This window comes from Salvia splendens, chromosome 20 (genome assembly GCF_004379255.2).
Source record: "Salvia splendens isolate huo1 chromosome 20, SspV2, whole genome shotgun sequence".
Lineage (NCBI taxonomy): Eukaryota > Viridiplantae > Streptophyta > Magnoliopsida > Lamiales > Lamiaceae > Salvia > Salvia splendens.
In genome coordinates, this window is record NC_056051.1 from 20,905,523 (window position 1) to 20,926,108 (window position 20,586).

At 43.0% G+C, this 20,586-nt stretch overlaps 1 pseudogene; it reads right to left on the reverse strand.

Annotated features, from left to right (window-relative positions):
* LOC121781129 lies at positions 1–2,433 on the reverse strand (annotated as a pseudogene).
* Positions 2,434–20,586: the final 18,153 nt, after the last annotated feature.

Here is a 20,586-nt window from a genome sequence, read left to right on the forward strand (position 1 = left end):
TTTAACCAGAAATAGTGATCACTTAAATCCTGCTAGTCCCACTTATAAATAAGCATGTTACACAAGATGCAAATGCAACATATTTTGTATGCCTTCAATCCAGATGTGTTTGTCCTTGTTTCCACGTTCAAATTCAATCACTCTAACTTCAGTTTGCACCGCAAAGTACCCGGCATCCTCTGCTTCGCGCCCCGGCCACGCTGCCACGTCGTTGTAAACCCTCGAAACTATGCCTGCAACCACATTATTTTCATCAGGTTAAAGTTAAACTATCATAAACATATCTCAATTTGTAAAACCTCTCACTCCAATGTGTTGTGAGAGTTCAAGTCATTTTGTACAACAACAAAAAAAAAGATGCTTACATACATTTCTTTTTCTTGGTGAATGTGCCTCCAATGTGCTTGCTCTTCATCTTAACCACCACTTCCCAATTGGAATTTACGTTGAACAACACTTGTTTCCAGTGTAAATCCCCTGCAACCATTCAAAATTAAACTTTTCAGAGTTTTACACAAACTATTTTATCCTCTATATAACGCAAATTATTGAATATATAATCAAATTCTGATGTGTACTTTCACACTTTTCAAAATCTAAATGTTAAATCATGAAAGGTGAAATTTTTTCAATTATCTTATCCTCCATTTACGCGCTGATATGATTGCCAGTTTAAAAAGCCGTGAATAAAATGGGGTTGGGCAAAACGACAACATATAATTAAGATCGAAACGATTTTTTTGTCTACATTTTTTAAACCGACTATCACATCAATGCGTATTCAGAAGTGTGGGACGGATCATAATTTGCTCATCTTTCGTGATTTATTTGATAGTAATTTTTTGCACAAAATATATAGCCATCTCCACCTTTCCTTGTGCACTTAAGTAGCTCGCCACCTTTAGCCACGAAATTAAGCAAATTAGAGACGCATGATTCCTTGCAGCTCCAACCACTCTCCTCCGCCAATGCCACGGCGGCGCCACTCTCCCTATGAAGCCGCAGCTCCAACCACTCTCCTCCGCCAATGCCACGGCGGCGCCACCCTCCCTATGAAGCCGCGCTCGCAGCGTCGCCGCGCCTCTCAACGCTACACCACACAAAAATGAGTGCAGCCAAAAAATCAACATCATTTTAATTAGTTGTGACTGTGTGTGTTGGCCTAATTATGGTAAGTGGTTAATGTCCCGAGGCTAAAGGTCTCGAGTTCGAGTCCACTGTGACCCAGTCTTAAAAAATTTATGTTCATTTATGAAAAAAAACAACATTTTAATTAGTTGATTGATGTTAATATATACCTGTGGCGGCGCCGTTAGTCCTCGCGTTGATCGCCGAGTGCACAACGGCGAGGATGTGATCGCGGTCGGCCCCCAATTCCTCGGCCATCTCTATGCAGTGTGACGCCACCAGCGCCGCGGCCGACGCAACTGCAGAGGCTTTTTTGGAAGGCTTTTTCTTGGCTTTTGCCGACGAGTTCGATTTTTCCGGCGACTGAGAGCGCCGCTTGGAGCTGCGCGTTGTGAGCTCGGATCTCGTGCTTCTTCCGCTCCTTGTGGTCTTTGATCCGCATCCCCATCGTCTTCCTCTTCACCGCGCTTTTGTATATCGGCTGCATTTTTCGGATTAATCGTTAATTTTAATTCCTATGTTTTTTTTTCTGAAATCGAATGTTGTTTTTCTAGAACGTGCTTACTCCGTTAGAGAGAAGATGTTGGTGGGATTCTAACTCCGGGTTGAGGGCTTGATGTAGTAAGAGTAGCTCCTATTGTTTTAGAATTTAAACGAAATTAAACTCAATCATAAATATTTTATACACGACTCGACATGTATTAATTAATTAAGTCAAACACGAGATGTGATAGAAAAAAAATGTTATAGTAATTACCTTAGTCTCGTCGCTCCCCCTTGGTGACTCCGGAGGGCTGCCCGAGGCTAACAATGGTTGATTGTCTTTCTACAATTAAATAAATATAGTTAATTTCTTCACACTCGTTTTAATTTCAAAGTATCACATGATGCACTAATCGTCTACGTACAACGAGCAAGGAGCTTCTGCGGTCGGGTTTCTCCTCACTGTGGGTGTTGCAAAGAGCCTTGGAGAGCTCGACAGCCGACACGCTCCACGACCTCGCTAGGAACTCCATCGACTCAGTCGGGGTCTCCGGCTGAGGGCACGAGACCGGCGGCCACTCCTCGGCATTTTCCTCCTCGATGTTCTTGAGCCGATTGGACTTGGACATCACTCACTCTCTACAACTCTCCAACCCTGCTAAAAATAAGCATAATAGTAGTGACAAACAGCACCTTCTATTTATTAGTAATGTTTCCTAAAATTAAACAAATAAAAATTACAAACCGATAAAGCTATTGAGCAAACTCTGTGACCAACTTCAAAATGTCTGATTTAGTAAAAAAAATTCACTTATTTTTTTTCTATTTTTCAGCTTTTTTTCTCTTGAACGGCGGGTCAAATTATTACAAAGGGATCTTTATAATCCTCCATTAACAATGTTTGTATGAAATGAGGGCCCTCAATTCCATTATGTGGTAGCTTTATTTGGATTGAAATAATGAAGAATATTTGTCTGACCCAAAAATTCAGCTGATTTTGGGATATTGAAAGTATAGTGCTTGCTCTCTTTAGATTCTATTAGTCTTGACCACACTTTTGCAGAATTTCTGCATCGAATTGTCACCAAAATAGCTACCAGTTAGAGTTGGTCGTATTTCTATGTCATCAATGTATAAAATGTGCTTTTTTATAATTAATATTGGTTTTTATATAGTTTAAGCTTAGTGATATGATAGTTTATTCGAATGTTAAGGCACTTGTTTTGCAGTATCGATTAATCTGCAGTACAGAAGAGGAAATTCCTCTTACCAATAAAGTTATAATTCATCATCAATTATAGATTTATAGAATTTCAAATGATCCAATTTACTGTGCTTAATTAGTTTGTAGTTAAATTATGGCTAGTGTTTCGTTTGTATATTGAAGTTAGCAGCCATATAGTAGTATATTACATGACGATAATATAGTGAATAATTGGAATTATGATGAGCGTAATGATGGTAGTTTACTAAATTCTATGCATATTGCATAAATAAGTTAAGTGTGGCTTTAATCTTTGCTTTAAGTTAAGCCTAATCAAGTAGATTAATTTGATTGTGGTGCACTGAGTATAATTAATTAATTAATTAATTAATCAATTAATTCCCCCACGTACGCCATTACCAGCCTTTTAATCCTAGCCCACTTTGCTAGAATTTTATATTACTTGCGTTTTGGTTGGTTTCTTAAAGTACTTCATCAACTTAGTTTATTATTCCTTTTCACATACCGCACTATAATCCAATTTCATTATTTGAACTATTATAATAATATAATCTTAACCCAATAAAATTGGTTTTAGTTCGGCCTATTAACCCAATAAAATTGTTTTGTTCCTTTTAGATAACTGTAAATATGCAAATTAACTCTATTGTCTAAAAAATATTTTTGTACTTAGTTAACTCAAAATAATAAAATAAAAATGCAATGAAACGTTTGCGGATGATGAAAAATAAAATAAGGGACATTTAATTATTACTCCATTTCAGATGAAAATAAAGTCAAATAGGAAAGGTTTATTTTTTGGAAAATTCAATTCTTTTGTTCATTCGTTATATCGACTCATAAAGCCATGTTAATAGATTCATATTTTACGAAACCAAAAAAAACTCCACAGATCATAAATTGAACATAGAATTAAATAAAGTAAATCATAGTTACATAGCAAATAATCCCCCACGAAAATGATGCTACTACATTTTCACCCTTAGCATTTTCATTTTCATTTTCATTTGCACAATTGATCTCAAAGCTAATGATGTATCTGTTAGTAATTCTTGTATTCATCTAATGAGCGCAGCGGAAGTTGCAGACAAGAATAACAGATCTAGATTCATAATCATATTGCAAGTTGAGCACGTAACACACAACGGAACTAAATCTTACTTGTTGTGTTGTTCTTCTTCGATTGAATCCTGCAAGTTGAATCCACTACTATCGAGGTCCACGTGCAATCCAATCCGATGCAGGAAACTATCCCGGTACAATTGCTCCGTAGAAGAAAGCTAGGAATTCTCTCTACAGAGCTTTACGTATTTTCTCTCTAATGTTACGCTATTTCTCTTCTTCCACAACGGAGAATAAATGACCATTATATAGACAAAGAGTCATTAGGGTTTCATGATTGTTGGGCTTATGGACTAAATATAATTGTAGCCCAACTATAATTATTTAATCCATATTAATCTAATCTAGCCCATATCCTTTCAATCTCCCACTTGGACTAGCATTAGATATAATACGCAGTTCCAACTTTGTACCCTTGAGCGGATCAAAATACACTTATAGTGTGACCCTTTAGGCCCCCATTATCGACGACGATCTAATCGAAGTCTGCACAAAACTCCTAGACTGCGTTGGCAGCGTAGCTCGATATATGACGGACGTTTACGTGAATTCGGTAAACAAGCCTTTACACAAAGTTTATAGTAATATCCTTTCATTCACGAACCACCCGATTGAGCCTAAGATTTGTCATGTGTCATCCAAATAGCTCAATCACTTTATATCATCTTTATTAAATGACTCATTCGATCATATTCAATTACTTTAATTGAATATATCTTTGCATTGGCCAATGACTTAATGGTCAAGTAATATAGAGAATTTGAGTGTTCTCTCGAAATTCTAATCGAGGAATGAATCTCATTCTTGGCTCAACTACCATTTCCATTTATCTTATGATGTACCCAACACAAGTCCGTATCTTAATCCTCCGAGGGGAGGCAAAGCGTTGGACAAGATCAAAGCACACCACTCAACAAACAAAATGTGTAATGACCTCAGATCCAAGGACTATTACATACTTCATGCACTAATAAACTGTAGACACCTAACAAAACAGTTTAAGAGTAGGGTATACCAATACTCTCCAAAGTATACCATGTGTCCATCACGAGTATCTAATATCTCATAGTTGTGAGAACAACTACATTCTCGAAGAATGTGATGCAAACCCCATGCTAACCTATAACATATCATCAATATCTCATTCTTGATGATCATTGGTTATGGCTATTTTAGAATTATACTATATCATTAATGTCTCACACCATTAACGACAGTCACAATTCAAGGGAACAAATATTTAGAATAAAATCAAACATTTAACACAATTATTCCAATAAGTGCATAAAACTCATAGAAAATGAAATTTTCATATAATGTGATCAAGTAATATTGTCTCAACACAAAATGTTTCTAAGACATATAAAACTGTAACTCCCACTGATTCAAAGCCATCTACCAAGATGCTTAACACCTAAGCTCTCAAAGTGCTTGTTGTGTTTTGCTATACATAACGGTTTGGTGAAAGGATCAGCCAAATTATCATCAGTGGGTACTCTTTCTAATTTTATGTCGCCTCTTTCAATTATTTCTCTGATCGGATGATATCTTCTGGGAACATGCTTGTTCCTGTTCGTAGCTCTGGGTTCTTTTGCTTGCGCAACAGCACCAGTGTTGTCACAATACAAAGGTATTGCACTATTGGCACTCGGAATGACACCCAGTTCTTTAACGAACTCTAACAAAGCAACAGCTTCTTTGGCAGCTTCAGATGCAGCAATATACTCGGCTTCGGTGGTGGAATCGGCAGTTGTACCTTGTTTGGAACTATTCCAACTCACTGCTCCACCATTGAGAACAAAAACATATCCAGACTGAGACTTATAGTCGTCATGGTCTGTTTGGAAACTAGCATCAGTGTACCCAGTAACTGATAACTCTGGTTGTCCACCATAGACTAAGAAATATTCTTTAGTCCTTCTAAGGTACTTAAGAATAGTCTTAACAGTTTTCCAATGTTCCTCACCGGGATTTTGCTGAAATCTGCCTGTCATGCTAAGCGCATAGGCCACATCTGGCCTAGTAGAAATCATGGCATACATAATAGATCCTATAGCCGAAGCATACGGGATCCTTTTCATGTTGTCTCTTTCTTTGTCATTAGAAGGACAATCCTTCTTCGACAATACAATGCCATGTCCCATAGGAAGAAAACCTTTCTTAGAATTCTCCATTGAGAAGCGCCTTAGCAACTTATCTATGTAAGTGGATTGTGATAATCCTAACATCCTATTTGGTCTATCTCGATAGATCTTGATTCCAAGGATGTAGGAAGCATCACCCAGATCCTTCATCATAAAGGAACTAGACAACCATTCTTTCACGGATTGCATCATGGAACGATTGCTTCCCATAATCAAGATGTCATCAACATATATGATGAGGAAGACAACGTTTCCATTCTCGCGTTTACTATAAACACATGGGTCCTCTTTGCTTCTGACAAAACCAAACGATTTGATTGTTCTGTCAAAACAAATATTCCAACTCCTCGAAGCTTGCTTAAGTCCATAGATGGACTTCTTTAGCTTGCACACTGCATTCGGCCTTTCTTTCGATACAAAACCTTCAGGCTGTGTCATATAGACATCACCTTCTAATTCTCCATTGAGAAATGCGGTTTTGACATCCATTTGCCAAATGTCGAAGTTGTAGTATGCAGCAATTGCAAGTAATATCCGAATGGACTTGATCTTAGCAACGGGCGAAAAGGTTTCATCATAGTCAATGCCTTCGCGCTGACTATAACCCTTTGCCACTAACCTAGCCTTGTAGGTTTGTACTTTGCCATCTGCATCTCTCTTCTTTTTGAAGATCCATTTGCAGCCTATGGGGTAAACCCCATCTGGCAAGTCAACTAGTTCCCAGACTAAGTTGAAGTACATCGAGTCCATTTCAGATATCAAGGCTTCAAGCCACTTCTCTCGATCGGTGTCTGACACCGCCTCGGTCTAGGTCTTAGGCTCATCATCATCTAAATCAACTTCATCATGTTGGTTCTCAACCATTAGATTCAGTCTCTCAGGTGCACGACGAATCCTTCTAGGCCTATTGAGTTGGTTTTGCTCTGGTTCAGGCTGTTCATTCTGTATGTAAGAAGGTTCAGGAATATCACTATGATCTTCTTGAGGTAGAGGTGATGCAACTATTGTATCATCTTGTCTTTGATGCATCTCATTGTTTTGAGGTGGTCCTTCGAGAGTCTCTCTAAGGTCCTCTCTAAGAGTAATTTCCTCTCCCAATAGATCATCAAAAACTCCCACTAAGTTATTGTCTAATCCAGTGGATAATACTTCATCCTCATTGTTAACTTGTGGTTCTTGAATTTCTTCAAGATCTACTGTATTTTGACCTTGTTCCTTGCAGACATAATTGTCTTCAAGGTACGTCACATTCCTTGATGTTATCACCTTGTGATTTTCAGGACAGTAGAAATCGTACCCTTTAGTTTCTTTAGGATATCCCACAAAATAACATTTCTCACTTTTAGTTTTCAATTTATCAGTCATCATTTTCTTAACAAAAGTTGGACAACCCCAGGTCCGGATATGGTTAAGACTTGCTTTCTTGCCACACCATAACTCATATGGTGTTTTCTCGACTGATTTAGAAGGAACCCTATTTAGAATGTAAATAGCCGTTAGTAAGGCATGACCCCATAGGAATAAAGGAAGACTAGCTAAACTCATCATGGATCGAACCATATCTAATAATGTTCGGTTTATCCTTTCAGATACTCCATTCATTTGTGGTGTACCAGGAGGTGTCCAGTCTGACTGAATTCCATGTGATTTCAAGTAATCAAGAAATTCCCGGCTCAAGTATTCCCCTCCTCGATCTGATCGGAGAGTCTTGATACTTTTCCCAAGTTGTTTCTCAACTTCACACTTAAACTCTTTAAATTTCTCAAAGGCCTCAGATTTGTGTTTCATAAGATACACATATCCATACCTTGTCAAATCATCAGTGAAAGTAATGAAGTACGAATAACCACCTTTTGCTTGAGTTGGAAACGGTCCACACACATCTGTGTGGATCAACTCCAGCACACCATTAGCACGCACCCCTTTCCCAGAAAGTGGCTTATTAGTCATCTTTCCTTTGAGACAGAATTCACAAGCACCATATGATTCAAAATCAAATGAAGTGAGATAGTCTAACTTTCTCAATCTTGCTATTCTTTTCTCATTAATATGACCAAGTCTGCAATGCCAAAGATAGGTTGCATTATTCGTATTACTTAGTTTAAGTCTTTTATTTTGCACATTGAGAATATCCCGTTTGCATTCAAGCATATACAATCCATTCTCTAAAGAGGCATTTCCATAAAACAATCCATTATTAGAAAACGAGCATCTGCTGTTTGCAAAATGGAAGGAAAAACCTTCGATGTCCAACATCGGAATGGAAATAATATTCTTTGAAATAACTGGAACAAAATAACAATTATGTAAATCTAGTCTATGTCCTGAGGGAAGATCTAATCTATAAGTTCCTACGCGTTCGGCAGCAACCCTTGCTCCATTTCCAACACGTAGGTCTACTTCCTCAGGCCTCACTTTCCTGCTGTCAATTAAACCTTGCACATTATTACAAATGTGTGAACCACAAGCGGTATCCAATACCCAGGATTATGAGTTATTCATAGACATATTTATCTCAATGACAAACATAGCAGAACTCTCACTCATTGCACCTTGTGCCTTGAGTTTTGGGCAGTCTCTCTGCCACTCCGTGAAATTTGACCTAGTCAATTTGTTTATTTCCATCATACACTCATAAGATAAGTTTGACATATTATCTGAACAGAAAATAAAACGAAAAGCAAATTAGAAAAGCATACAAAGATCACATTCGCATCACTAATCAAACAAGGGTTTATTGTATTGATTAGCTCCCACTAATTTTAACATATATTATGTCCCCCAAACATAAAATACGAATTTATATCAGATATAAATTTTAGTGGTCCAAGATCCAAGTCTATATTATTGCAGCCCCTGCTTTGGCTGATCACTACAATAATATCACAAGGTAGGCCTCCAAGCCAATTGCAACAACTATTTTGCAATTCTTGGTTTATTAATCCAATTAATATGCATCCATAAACTATTTAGGTCGCTTTGGCGTCACTAAACAATTTAAGCAAGTCAACCCCATCACACGATGCCAACCATGCATCTATGAATGAGCCTAGGCCTTGTAGATTTAGAGTAAACACTTTGGCGTAAAACTCGTGGTCGAAAAGGCTAGGAACATCAAACAATTATGATGGACGATGCATTTGTTTCAAAACAAGACTTATATTTTATGGGGAAAAGTGTGATACTAGTTTTGTGAATATAATATCCAATATTAAATTTCAAACAATTACTGGGCGCCGCCTACCCAGACATAGTATAACACGGACTACAAATACTGGGCGCCGCCTACCCAGACATAGTATAACACGGACTACACATACTGGGCGCCGCCTACCCAGACATAATATAACACGGTCTCTAACTACTATAGTTGAATAAATAAGCATAAATCAAATAGCATACTTATCACATAGGATATCAAATAATGCTCAATGAATAAAATCAAAATTTTATTCTATAATTAAATGTGGACTTAACGATTATATCAATTCTGAATCAATATAATTGTAAATTTAATATTAATTCCAAATTAATATTGTGATGTGGAGTATATGTTATCATTTCCAGATGATAACTATGTCATAATTTGTTAATCTAATTAACGAAATTAATCCAATCTATATTAATTCTAAATTAATAAATTTGTAAATCAAGTAATGACTCCAAATCATCATCAAGCACATATGTTATTCATTATTCCAAAATAATAATATTAACAAATTTTTGCTCATTAATCCAATTAATAAATTTATCATCTAATCTATATCAATTCCAAACTAATATAAACAGATATTTAATATTAATTCTAAAACAATATTAAAACACATTTACTATTATTATTCAAAATAATGATAGTAAATAATTTATTTGCTTGATTAATTTTATTAATTCTAAATTAATAATGTGATTTACAGTGACCAAAACCACGATTCGGATCCGACCCGGATCTTCAAAACCCGCTAGGGTTCTTGGAAAATAACAGACGCCCCTCCATGGCGCTGCCTTTCATGCCTCTTAGATCCGCCGTTTACGGAAGTTTGTAGCGAAACCTTTTACTTATCATAGCATATGTATTTCGTGTTTCTTCATCATAATTATGGTTGATGGGGTGCGCACTAAACAAGCCCAACAGCAATGACGGCCCATCAGCCCAAAGCCCAAGGAAGAGTATGAGTTCGGCATTACCAAAGAGTTCGGCCTCAGCCTACAGCTCGGTAAAAGCCAACCTATCAAGCTCTACTCTCAGATCGGCAACCAAAGCAGGAGTATGAGTTCGGCATTACCAAAGAGTTCGGCCTCAGCCTACAGCTCGGTAAAAGCCAACCAATCAAGCTCTGCTCTCAGGTCGGCATCAAGCTCTACTCAAAGATCGGCAACCAAAGCAGTTCGGTCTCAGTATTCGACCGAACAAGGAGTTAGTGGACCCATACAGGATGTCCAACGCACCCACTACCACGTGGTGTCAACTCAGGCCACGATCGTAGGCCATGACCTACGCTACATCCACGATCTTAGGCCATGACCTACACGACATCCACGACTTAGGGTGGAGATGCAAGCCACGATCTTAGTTCCATATATAAATAGAACTTAGATCTGATATGAGGAGGTTAGAATCTCTCTAGAGAAAAAGTCATATAGCAAGTCTGTGTTGTAAGCTGTAATTCGCAGATCAAGCAATACAAACCTGCCCCCATTTCTCCCCGTGGACGTAGATTTACCTCAGTAAATCGAACCACGTAAAATTTCCGTGTCGTAATTTATTTTTACGAGCATTCATCATCATCAATAATTCGCGGATTCATCACTGGCGCCGTCTGTGGGAAGCAGAGAACCAAATTTGTGATAAAGCGAATTTTTGACCATTTTTTCCACCCAAAAAATGCATACCAGATCGCAGAGTACCCGTATTCCTGCCCGTGAGAACCAGGAGGAAGCCAATCCATCCCATAGGTCTGGAAAACAGCCTAGGGATAAATCCACCACCAGTTCTCATGGCGGAGGAACAAGCCGCTCCAAAAATCGTCCCACTGAGTCCTCCCAGCAGCCCGATTTGAACGAGGCTGTCAAGCTGTTTTTGGCTGAAAAGCAGGAGGAATTCTTAACCTTCCTGCAAAAAAGCCAAAAGCAGCCGGAGACGAAAACGGCGGATTCTCCCTCTCCCTCCATACGAGACAGTCACTACCGCAGTAGTGTCATGTCTTCCAGGAGAAAGAATCCTCGGTACCGGAATCACAGGAGAACTCCATCTCCTCCATACCGAAGAAATGTCGGGTTCGCCGTGTACGGAGCATTGAGGACTCCGTTCTCGGACGATATTACCCGAACTCCCCTACCACAGAACTACCGAACTCCGTCGATAACCTATGACGGACTCGTGGATCCTCATGATTTCTTGGGACGCTATCAATATAACATGGCGAACCAGGGTCTCAACGAGGTCCACATGTGCAAGCTGTTTCCCGAGCTGCTCATCGGGAACGCAAGAAGGTGGTTCGATAGCCTCCCCCAAGGCAGCATTAGATCTTACCGAGATCTAATGGACGCATTCCATAGGAGGTTCTTTCAGAAAGCGGAAGTCCGAATCACTTCGGCTCAGCTGCTTTCCATTCGTCAAGGTCGCGACAAAAAAATCAGCGACTTTATGACAAGATTCCACAAGGAATGCCTGCAAGTAGACGATCTCAACGATCTGCTTGTCATCTCGGCATTCCAAAATGGAATCCTGCCCGGAGCTCTCTACAGGAAGCTCGTTGAGTGCGGTCCGCAGACAGCTCAGGAAATGTGGGACATTGCGGACCAGTACTCCCGGGCCGATGAGGCAGACCGTCGCAAACGGTCGTTAGACAGCTCATCGTCCCGAGGAGACAGAAGGAAGCCCGATCATAGCGATCAGGGGCATCCTCGCCGGACTCCATTTGAAAGAATTCAAAAGGCTCCGGTACAAGACAGATTGGGACCCCGTCTCAATCCCGAGAAGCCGCCCGCTCAGTTCGTACCGCTGAACAAGCCGAGAGCGGAAATTTTCGAACTGCACTCTGACCTGTTCGAAAAGCCAAAGCGGATGACGAAATCAGCCGCGCGCCGACCCCGGGATAACTACTGCTCCTACCATCAAGACCACGGTCACGATACCGAGGAGTGCAGAAACTTGGCTGCAGGTATCGATGTTCTTGTGAAGGCAGGGACATTGAAAAAATACCAAAGCAAGCAGTCAAAGAAGAATAAAAAGCAGAGAGGTGCGAACTGCGCTCCTCAAGATCCGAAAAGGCAGCCGGATCCCGAAGACGATGACGAGCCGCAATATGATGGAGTAATCCAGACTATCGACGCTCTCCCTGCCGGGAAGACCAAGTCGTCCCTGAAGTCAGAGCGCAGAGGCTCCAATCGAGAGGAGCCAACGCATAAAAGGCTGAAGCAGGACGAAGTGATTACGTTCTCGGATGCTGATCCCGTCCCGGCCATCTCTCCTCACCAAGACGCCATTGTCATCCAAGCCGGAGTGGCAAACAAACTAATCCACAGGGTGTTTGTGGATACAGGTGCGTCGGTTAGCATTCTTTTTAAAGAGTGCTTCGACAAACTAGAAGTGGACCCAGCTCGGCTCAGTCCGGCTCCGCTTCCCCTGAAGAGTTTCGCCCAGGAGGACACCCGCCCTGAAGGTATTATCAGCCTTCCGATCACGGTGGGGAAAGCGCCTACTAGCTCCAGTACGATGATTGAGTTCTTTGTGGTAAAAGCTCGGTCTCCGTACAACATCATCCTGGGAAGAGACTGGCTCAACGCAGTTCGGGCCGTTTGCTCTACTTATCATCTCACCATCAAGCTCCCCACTAAAGGGGGGATAGCGGTCATCCGAGGTGATCAAAAGAGAGCAAAAGAGTGTCTGCAGATTGCGCTTAAAAGTGCCGAGCAATCAGATCGGCATCATCAAGCATAGCAATCACAGCAGCCGGAGTCAGAGGCAAGCGAAATTACCGAAGTCACACCAGAGCCGAACTCAATGACCGTTCAGTTATACGAAGATGATCCATCCAGAACGGTCAAGATCGGTTTCGCGGGAACGCCTCTACTTCGGGAAAAAACCATCCAGCTCCTCAAGGAGTACAAAGACGTCTTTGCATGGTCTCCGTTGGACATGACCGGAGTGTCCCCCGAGGTAATCACTCATCGTTTAAATATTGATCCTTCGGTCCGGCCGATAAAACAGAAGCAAAGACTCTTTGCGGCAGAACGAAGTCAAGTCATCCATGACGAAGTCCGTCAATTATTGAAGGCGGATGTGTTATTCGAAGTGAAGTATCCTTCGTGGGTAGCCAATCCTGTCATGATCAAGAAAAAGGAAGGAGGATGGCGGATGTGCATAGATTTCACCGATCTAAATAAGCACTGTCCCAAAGATTGCTATCCCCTTCCGAACATAGATAAAAAAGTAGAAGCTTTGATAGGCTTTGAAATTTTTTGTTTTCTTGATCTATACAAGGGATACCATCAAGTTTTAATGGATGAGATTGACGCTTCAAAAACGGCCTTCATTACTGATTTCGGCATTTTCGCTTATAAAAAGATGCCATTCGGTTTAAAGAATGCCGGAGCCACTTATCAAAGGATGGTAGACAAGCTTTTTCGGCACCTGATTGGAAAGGAGGTCGAAGTGTATGTTGACGATATAGTCGTCAAAAGCAAAAGCACTTCGGAGTACGAGCACAACCTCAAGTCCACTCTCAACGTGCTCAAGAAAGCCAACCTCAAACTTAATCCCCAAAAGTGTACCTTTTTGGTAGATTCGGGAAAGTTTCTGGGTTGTTGGGTTTCAAAGGACGGACTCAAGGCAAACCCCTCAAAAGTTCAAGTCGTTCAGAACATGGCAATGCCGAAGTCCATACATGACGTGCAAAGGCTAACCGGATGTCTAGCCGCACTGAATCGATTCCTTTCCCAAGCAGCCGAAAAGCAACTGCCGTTCTTCAAGGTGTTGAAAAAGGCACCAAAGTTCGAGTGGGGAGCCGAGCAGAAAAAGGCCTTTGACGAGCTCAAAAGTTACCTAGCCGAGCTTCCTATTCTCTCTGCTCCAACCGAAGCCGAAGTAATATTCTTATACTTAGCGGCATCGGATCAAACCATCAGCGCGGTGCTTGTACGAGAAGAAGGCCTAAAGCAGCTTCCCATCTATTTTACAAGCCGAGCATTAAGAGGTCCGGAAACCAGGTATCAACCTCTGGAAAAGATTGCTCTGGCATTAGTAAATGCAGCAAGGAGACTGCGGCCATACTTCTATGCTCACAAGGTATGCGTCTTAACTGATCTGCCACTTCGGCAAGTGTTGACCAAACCAGAAGCATCAGGCAGAATCGCCAAGTGGGCTATAGAGTTGGGAGAGCACACAATTGAATATCTACCTCGGAAAGCCATCAAGGGACAAGCCTTGGCAGATTTTCTTGCAGAAGCAAAGTTCGATCAAGCAATTCCTGTTATTGCCGAACAGAAGAATTCTGCCAATGCCGAGCTAGCACAGCCCTTGGAATCCGAAGTGGAGCCGCCGGACTGCTGGAGCGGATTCGTAGATGGAGCTTCGAATAAGACGGGAAGTGGAGCTGGTATTTTACTTGTCGCTCCCGACGGACACGAGGTAACCTACTCACTTCGGTTTCTATTCCCCACTACTAATAATGAAGCCGAGTACGAAGCCCTCCTGGCCGGACTCCAGTTAGCGCAAAGTCTGCTCGTCAAATCTCTCAAAGTCCATTGTGATTCACAAGTCATAGTAAATCACATGTTGGGTACAAGTGAAGCTCGTGACGAGAGAATGAAGAAGTATTTGGACAAAGCGCAAAACATCAGCCGAAGTTTCTCCTATTTTCGGATAATCCGCATTCCCAGAGCGGAAAATAGCCGAGCAGATACCTTAAGTAAGTTGGCCTCAGATCCGAGCTCAAAGGTGGAAGAATTAATGCATCGAAGCATTGATGAAGCCGAGGTACATTCAGTATCCAGCTCGCCGAACTGGATGACGCCGATCTTGCGGTATCTGGATCAAGGACAATTGCCCGAGGATAAGAGAGAAGCTCGGAAGATCACGTGCCGAGCACTTCGGTACGAACTTCATGAAGGAGTCCTCTTTAGAAAGTCTTACCTCCAGCCGTTGTTGCGGTGCGTAGGACCAGAAGAGACGGACTACATCCTCAGAGAAGTTCATGAAGGATCGTGCGGTAGCCACATCGGAGCCAGAGCTTTAGCTACAAAAGTTCTGAGATGGGGATATTATTGGCCAACCATGGTACAAGAGGCAGTGCAGCTCGTCAAGAAGTGTACGAAGTGCCAAATTCATGCAAATGTCCCAAGGATGCCGCAGACCGATCTATACACTATGCAAAGCCCTTGGCCTTTCATGCAATGGGGCATAGACATAGTGGGACCACTTCCTCAAGCTCCTCGGCAAATGAAATTCCTTATCGTTGCCGTGGACTACTTCACGAAGTGGGTGGAGGCTGAACCATTAGCTACGATAACGAGCTCAAAGGCATTGGACTTCGTCTGGAAGAACATAGTGTGCCGATTTGGCATACCCCACATCCTCATCTCGGATAATGGGACTCAGTTCACCGACAAGACGTTCAAGAATTGGTGCCAAGAGCTGAACATTCAACAGCGGTTCACTTCGGTCTCCCATCCCCAAGCAAACGGACAAACGGAAGTAACGAACCGGATTCTGGTGAAAGGGTTAAAAGCTCGGTTAGAACAAGCCAAAGGACAATGGGTAGAAAATCTCCCTCAAGTCCTATGGTCCTACCGAACTACACCCAAAACCTCCAACGGTGAAACTCCGTATAGTCTGGTGTACGGCACTGAAGCCGTAATTCCGGTGGAGATCGGCGTACCCAGTCCCCGAACTCTAAATTTCTCCTCAGAAATGAATGACGACGGACTGAGAGCAGAACTAGATCTCGCCGAAGAAAGAAGAGAATTGGCGTGCATAAAAGCAGCCAAGTATAAGGAGCAAGTAGCCCGGTATTATAACCAAAGGGTGAAAAAGCTTCAATTTCAAGTGGGAGATCTCGTCTTGAGAAACAACGAAGTAAGCCGAGCAGAAAAGCTGGGCAAACTCGAACCCACATGGGAGGGTCCATATCGGGTGTCAGAAGTCCTCGGCAAAGGGTCTTATAAATTGACTCACATGTCAGGAGAACAAGTACCCCGAACATGGCACATCTCCAACCTCAAGAAGTTCCACTTGTAAGAGACAGTCCGGTCAGTCCGTCTCGTGTCTAGTTCGGTCATAGGGGTATATGTTTTTATTTGTTTGTTTCTTACTTGCACCTTTTACTTGTCGTTTTTTAAAAAAAAAAAGTTTATAAAGTTTTTTTTCTTTCATCTTTTTCATTTTTTCTCTATGTGTTTTGTCTCTGTGCTTGTCGTCTCTTACAAATGGTACCAAGGTATATCGTTCTTTAAAGACTGATCCCCTTTTTAGATCGATTATTAAAGACTATTGTGAGTCCAAGCTTCTAAGGAGGATATAAGACCACAATTCAGCTTAACAAGCAGTCCGTCTGAAACGAACTGCAATAAGCCAACGATTGTGAGTCCAAGCTTCTAAGGAGGATATAAGACCACAATTCAGCTTAACAAGCAGTCCGTCTGAAACGAACTGCAATAAGCCAACGATTGTGAGTCCAAGCTTCCAAGGAGGATACAAGACCACAATTCAGCTTAACAAGCACTTCGTCTGAAACGAACTGCAATAAGCCAACGATTGTGAGTCCAAGCTTCTCAGGAAGATACAAGACCACAATTCGGCTTAAGAAATAAGCACTTCGTCTGAAACGAACTGCAATAAGGGAAAGTCCGATCCACGCGATAAACCTCGCCGAATTAGGACGACCAAGTTCGGTCAAAGAAGTTTACCTCATAAGACCGGGGACGACCATGTCTAGTCAAAGAGGTTTACTGCATAAGACCACTTCGGTTAACTGGGAAAGTCCGATCCACGCGATAAAACTCGCCGAATTAGGACAAGGGAAAGTTCGATCCCGGCGACAAAAATCGCCAAATTAGAACACAAACCAAGTCCGGTCAAAGATGTTTATTTCATCAGACCAAAGACGAGTCCGGTCAAAGATGTTTATTTCATCAGACCAAAGACGAGTCCGGTCAAAGATGTTTATTTCATCAGACCAAAGACGAGTCCGGTCAAAGATGTTTATTTCATCAGACCAAAGACGAGTCCGGTCAAAGAAGTTTACTTCATAAGACCAAGGACCAAGTCCGGTCAAAGAAGTTTACTTCATAAGACCGAGGACAAGTACGATGAAATTTTTTCGCTAAGCTGTAAATACAGTGTTAGAAGCGAAAACAAAATTTCATTTTTCAAATCTTGTTCGGCATACAACTCCGCTACCCTACAAAATGGCGTTACGCTATTACAAAGGACTATTCTACTGTCCAGGGTTGCTGAAGTTAAGCCACCTATCTGCAAAATCCTCTGGAAGCCGAGTTCGGTTGTTCCGAGCAGATGAAGAATAAGCAGGTCGACGAGATGCTATCCTCGACCCAACGCCTCTTCCCCGAGCCCGAGAAGTCCTAACACCTCGGCGATGAAGAGTCACTGCAATAAGCATCTGCTGATCTTGCTCGCTCATAGTCACAACTCCTCGGCGAATTTCAGTCCGTCCCTGTCTTGACGATTCCGGTTGCTCCTGAGCCCGTTCTCGTCTTGACGTTTCCGGCTGTTCCGGAGTTCGTTGTTGACTGGGAGTAGGATTTTGAACAAGGGAACCAGAGGTTTGATCTGGAGTGCGAGCATCTGTTGGCACGATATGCCGAAGGAATCTTTCTATGGAGGGGCGCCGAGAAAGAACAATGTTGTACCGAGAAGCCCAGCGCCGCAATGATTTCACAACTTGTTGGCAAGCCGAGCTCTCCAGCGCATTGTTCCTCCGGAGTACATGATATTCCTCCCACAGTTCGTCAACTCGACTCTGAACATCTGATATGGTCACTCCCCCGCGCACACGGATGTAATCCTCGTACGCAGTCCTCTCAGCAATGGTCGTATTCAGCTCGGCCTCCAGATCCTTCTTATCGGACTCTAAGTCCTTATTATCGGCCTCCAGCTTCACTAAACGAGCCAGAAGCTCGTCATTCTTCGTCTGATCGGCTATAGCTCTTTTCTCAGCTTCATCTAAAGCTGAAGAGTACAGCCGTTTCCAGTGAAGTATCTCCATCTCCTTGAGTACAAAGCAGCTATATTAGTTCGGCAGCTGTACCGAGCAGATAGTAAAATACAACAGGAATAAAGGCGAGTACGAAAAGCTATAAGAAGACAAGTGTAGAGAATTTTTCATTCACAAGGAAAATTTTTTACACTAGGAGGGCTTCAAGGCCATTTTACAAGGAAGAAACCAGAGTAAGAGAAGGGAGACGAAATCATACTCCGCCAGCTTCGTCTCCGGCTCCTCGCTCTGGTTCAGCTTCTTTCTCCTGAGCTACCTCAGCCTCGGCCTCGCATCCTGCCGGCCTCGCCTCCGCCTCCTGATCGGCTTCCTTCTCCGGATGCCCGGCCCGCTCGACTTCGGCCTCCGGCTCCAGCGGCTCGGCCTCACCCTCTCCGTTGTAAGTCGAAGCGGGTGAAACGGGTCCCACGGAGGCAAAGATAGCCTCCAGGTTCTCGTCCCGGTCAGCTCGACAACTCCGGACTCGGTCTGCAGAAAGCAGGACCGAGGATGAAGCGAGCTCCTCAAGGAGCGGCAGATTCTGAAGCCGAGCTGCTATCTCTCGGCTGTACAGAGGCAGCACGACGTCGGCCCCCTGCTCGCCCTTATCGGTAATTAGCCTTACCAGACTACCGACAAAGGCCGAGAACTGGCTGCTCAAAAAGAGTTTCTCCGTGTAAACACGGAGAGCTTCCCCCTGGGCAGCCACGGCGGCAGCCTCCTTCTGAGCCTCCCGGTGCTTCGTCTGCTCTTGCAGGATGATGAGCTGGTTTTTGGCTGACCGGGCTTCATCCTGAGCCGAGATCCTAGCAGCTCGGGCCCTCTCAAATTTGGCCTCAGCCTGTTCGGCCAGACTACGAGCAAGATGCAACTCCTTCTGCATCTCCTCGTAGTCGTGGGACGCTTTGGAGAGCTCCACGGAGACGAGCTTGGCTCTCTGAAGATGAACAAGGAAAAAACTCAACAGAATGGCCATCAAAAAATGTGGAAAAGAAGCCAAGTCAGAAAGCTTACCTCCACAAAATTCGTCGGCCATTGAAAAGGCTCAGGGACGTGTTCCGGGATGTCTGCAACCACCTCGGAGATGACCAGGTCTTTCCCCGGCACTCTTGGGGACTCATGAAATTTCCCCTTCCCTTTAGCCGAATACGACTCCGGCTCTTTCGGATCCGAAGAAGAGGTTTTTTGCCTCTTCGGATCCTTCTCGGCTTCAGACGCCGAGCGAGGGGCTCTCTGCCTCTCCGGCTCCACAAGCTCGGAGGACTTTCGGATAGCCTTATTCAGCATGTACACTGCCAAAAAGCAAGAAAGCAAGGTTAGTTTTCTTCGCTAAAGCAGTAGAGCATAAAGATAAAGAGAAATCCTCACCCTCGGCCTCTTCGTCCGAAGACGAGATGTCGAACACGACGTCGCCCTTGACGAGCTCAGACTCCGTGTATTGTTTCCTAACTATGGGAATCTTGTTGAGCTCGCCATCGAGCTCGTCCAACGGTTCAGGCCGAGGATGACGGATAACGGACTTCGGCCCTCTCCAGGGAAAACTAGGAGCCGCGGTCCTATCATAGTAGAAGAAGCGGTTTTGCCACTTCGGCCACTTCGTTTTACAAAAGGCCCTAAAGGGCTGTACAGGGATCAAGTAAAACCAAGACCCCTTCCTCTTAAATTGAAAGAATTTAAGGATCGCCTTCAAAGACAAATCCCTTCCTAACCTACGGAGTTCGGCAGCAAAGGCCGACAAGTGCCTCCAAGAGTTCGGAGTCACCTGGCCTAAAGGAAGCTGAAAAAAATCTAGTAAATCTATAAAGGCAGAAGGGAGGGGGAAACGAAGCCCGCATTCTAAGCAGGCCTCGTACACGGTGGCGTAACCCTCCGGCGGGGAGTCAGCCCTATGATCACCGTCAGGTACCACCGCCTTCCCCCCAGGAAAAAAGTATTTTTCGGGTAGGGACATCACAGTATCCTTACTCAAAATACTATGGAAATACTCTACGGTCTTCTCCCCGGACTCTTTCCGGCCAGAAGACCCCTTACCGCCTCTCCTAACGCTACCCGACTCCGAAGAAGAAGAAGAAGACATTTTTCTTACTTTTTGAAGGTGAAGAAAGTCTGAAGAAATTCTTGAAAGCGGAGAGAGAATCTTCGCAAAAAAGAGAGAGTGCAGAAGAAGCAGTCGCAAAAGTGCTTCAATGATGAAGAAAGGAGGTATTTATCAGGTTCGGCGAAGATTTCAAAATCGTCGCACCGTTTCGAATCCCACCTTTTCAGGATTCAA